Below are 3,878 nucleotides of genomic sequence, written 5' to 3'. Positions count from 1 at the left end.
CGCCGTCCTCCTCCTCCGGGGGCTCGTCCAGAAGCACCCGGCTCCGGCTCAGCTTCCACATGGCGGCGGGCCCAGGGGACCGCGCGTCCTCCGGCCCACGCCAGCTGCTGACCTCCGACCGACGCCGGCCAGCGAGGCCGGCCCGCGGAACTCCCCAGGGGCTGCGAAGCGAGCGGGGCGGGCACGGAGGCCCGCTCCTCCATAGCCCCGTCCTCGCCTGGCCCCGCCCTCCGCTCGCCCCGCCCTCCCCATGGCCCCGCCCTCCACTCGCCCGGCCCTCCCGTGAGCTTGCTGCTCCATAACTCCTCCCTGTCCCCGCCCCTCCTTTAACCCCGCCCTCCCAGAGCTTGCCGCTCCTTATGCTCTCCTCCGCCCTCTCTCCTGGCCCCGCCCTCCACTCGCCCCACTCTCCCGAGTTTGGTGCTCCAAAACTCCGCCCTCCGGTCTGGCCCCGCCCCTACCCATCACGCCCCGCCCACAATCCCACCCACACCCTGAGCTTGTCATCTCCACAACCCCGCCCTTCCGACTGGACCCGCCCCAGCCTATACCCCTTCCCTCCTGGTTCCGCCCCTTGACCCGCTCAACCCGACCCTCCTACCTGAGCTTGCTCCGCCCCTCCCGCCCGGCCCAGCTTCCCGGCCTGGCCCACAATTCCTCTCCCCCTGCGAAGCTCAGGTTTGGCCCAGACCACCCTAGGTGGAACGCTGTTTCTTCTCTTGACCCTCCCAGCCCCTCCCAGCCCCTCCCAGTCCAGGCACCGACCCGCACGTGGCCCTGATTCCCCGCCCCCAGACACCCGGGAACCCTCCAATCAGAGATCTTTCTGCCCACGTTCCCCAGCTGCCCTCGCCCTGCCCGGCCTGAGGGGCGCGGCCTGTGGACCGGGCCCTTCGGGGTCATCCGCAGTGCTGGCCCCTGGAGCCACAAGTAGGCGGCATCAAGGCTGACTCCCAAGGGTCAGTGTAGTCGGGACACGGAGGCGATCAGACGGGCGTAGCCACTGCCAGAGGGAGGATCATCGGGAGCCCGAGGAGTCGGGTCACTGGCGGGCGATGGACGGTGATGCCATCGAGGGAGAGCAGCGAAGTCTGTGGATATCCATCTCTGTGTAGAGGAGGAGGATCACAGCTGGATAAACCTGCAGGGCCCCCACGTGGCAATGGGGCTCAGTCCTGAGCCTTGATGTGTGCGGGACCTCTTCTGAGATTTGTCTAGGCTTTGCCAGCCTGTCGTGGATGATCTAGACCGGATGCACAGTGCCCCCCCCCACACTCCTCTTGCAGGATCTGGTGCCACTCAGCCTGAGGTAGGGCTCCAGACGGACCTAAGGGCTTTTCAATGATGGGTATGAGTCTGTCAGTGTCACCAACGTTAGCAGCTTCAAAGGACAAAAGGACTCAAGTCCAGCCTCAGAAGGGGACACAGGAAAATCCCCAAAAGATGACAATCCCACCCTAAAGGGGAACTGCAAATCAGTTTTTCCCACCTATCTGAAAGCATAGTAAACATCGCCAAAGCCTGTGCAAGTCCGGGAGGGGTGGGGCTAACCTTCACCTGCCACAGGTAGCTGTAGATGTGGTACAAACTTTTGGAAGGTGATTTGTTAATTTTTTTTGTCAAATTTCTATGTGCATACACTTCCCACCCAGAAAATTACCTTCTAGAGAGCAACTTTACTTGATAAACCTCCACCCTACTTATATTTTCCCAGCACATATTGAGGAAAGGATCCAGAACTGTAAAAAGTTTCTAAGTATGATGATTCTACTTCTTTGTAAAAATAACAATAAACAAAGCACACTTAGGGGTTTTCCAGGAGTGACTTGCAGCAAAACTATTTTCTTTCTTTTCTTTTTTATTTGGTTGGTCATGGGGCTTGAACTCTGGGCCTGGGCGCTGTACCTCAGCTCTTCAGCTCTACCACTTGAGCTACAGTGCCACTTCCAGTTTTTTTGTTTATGTGGTGCTGTGGAATAAAACCCAAGGCCTCATGCATGCAAGGTAAGCACTCTACCACTGAGCTACCTTCCCAGCTCCACAAAACTCCTTTAATAAGAAGGACCCTTGAGTTACCTTTGAGAGTCAAGTAGGTAATGACCTACCTGACAGGCCCAAGGCTTGGGGAGGGATGGCCTCTAGGGAACCTGGGCACAAGATCCAGGAAGAGGAGCTGAGTGGGAAAACCAAATATAAATATCAGCAGGCAACCCATAGAACAAGGCAGAGACAGCCACCTACCATTTCCTATCCTTCCTGAATACAAACTGAACCCACTAAGCTCAACAGTATGTAAAGTCTAATAAAAGCACAGGACATACTAAACAGTATGCCAGCCAGCATTGCTAAACTTAGGGATTTCTTTACATACTATTTAAGAACACTGCAAGTTTACATAGTATATATGCACCTTTTCAAGCAAGTTGTGATAGGCCTAACCTAGCTGGGACAGCGTAGGGATTGTAGTTCACAATGAAATGGTAGCCACAGGGTGTTGATCAAATAAACACAGTGCAAGCACAAACAGGACACAAGACAATGCCAGGGTCCAAACACAGCCCATTGAAAGATGCTGAAAGTAAGACATGGAAACTGGCCCAGAACACTCCAAAGAGCCATGTGGACCCACTTTCACGTACAGGACAGCACAGACTTTTCTATCAGGCTTCCACTCTTAGGAGCTGTCGGAATCTGCACCGTAAGTAAACTAAACCCTTGCAAATGTTGGCAAATGTGGTGGAACAAATCTTGGGAGACATGGAGGAAGGCCAGGCCTGGTACCCCAAAGAGCCAGATTCTAGAGTACCTTAAACACCAGTATGAGTTAATCTGATGAGGAAGTTTGGACATAAAAGGCAAGAGGTAAAAGCCAGCTGCTTGCTTGCCTGGTACAAATAGGAGAGGAAGGATGGAAGGAGCTGGCAAGAAAGCTAAGATGATGGAATCCTGTGAACAACTTCTCCCAATTTTTATGAATTGGATGTAGTTCATTTACTCTCTCCTCTGTTTTTCACTATGAAGTCATGTTAAAGTTTGTGAGAGGCATACTTTATACAATTAAGTGGCATAAAAACACTAACCTTACCCACAGAAATTTATTTCTGAATCCAATCTTGGAGAAAGAAACTTTCATTTCCTGAACCTTCAGCGGAAGCTGCTAATTTTAGGCCGAGCTGTACTCATCGGCTAAGTTGACCTTTGAAAACTTCACTGGGGCAGAAATATTGTACTCAATAGAAATAAAATGCAGCATCTCTTTAAGAATTAAAAATTCAGAAGGCTTAGAGAAAATGTTACTGGCAAAATTAATTTTAAATGAGAGTAAGGTTTGAGTATCATTGAGCTTTCTAGCAACTAAAGCTATTTCAAAATGAAATGATCTGTCTTGGGGACAGGAGATTTCCATTCCTGGGAAGACAGTCTTTATCATGCTTCCTACTTTGGGCTCTTGTTATTCCAGTGAGTTGGTCCTGGTACACCCAGGGCACATTCCTGGACTCTTGTGAGCCAGAAGGGCAGGTGTTCCCCAGGGATGAGTTTCCTGTCATGTCCTCCCAAGTCAAGTGTGGCTGATGCAGATGTGGCCGCTGCACTCTGTCAGGTCTCTCATGTCTCATGTCTTCTGTATCATCTGTCAGCATTAAGATCAATGCACTTTCAAAAAACCATATACCACGATCAAACAGGATTCATTTCAGGGATGCAAAGCTGGTTAAATATATACAAATCAATTAATATAATTCATCACATTGGGGCTGGGAAGGTGGCTCAGTGGTAGAGTGCTTGCCTTGCAGGCATGAGGCCCTGGGTTTGATTCCTGAGCACCACATAAGAAAAAAGAAAAAAGCCGGAAGTGGCGTGTGGCTCAAGTGGTAGAG

Source organism: Dipodomys ordii, unplaced genomic scaffold (genome assembly GCF_000151885.1).
Source record: "Dipodomys ordii isolate 6190 unplaced genomic scaffold, Dord_2.0 Scaffold74, whole genome shotgun sequence".
NCBI classification, from domain to species: Eukaryota; Metazoa; Chordata; class Mammalia; order Rodentia; family Heteromyidae; genus Dipodomys; species Dipodomys ordii.
The sequence above is the reverse complement of the archived record's forward strand: the minus strand, read 5'-3'. Positions refer to the sequence as shown.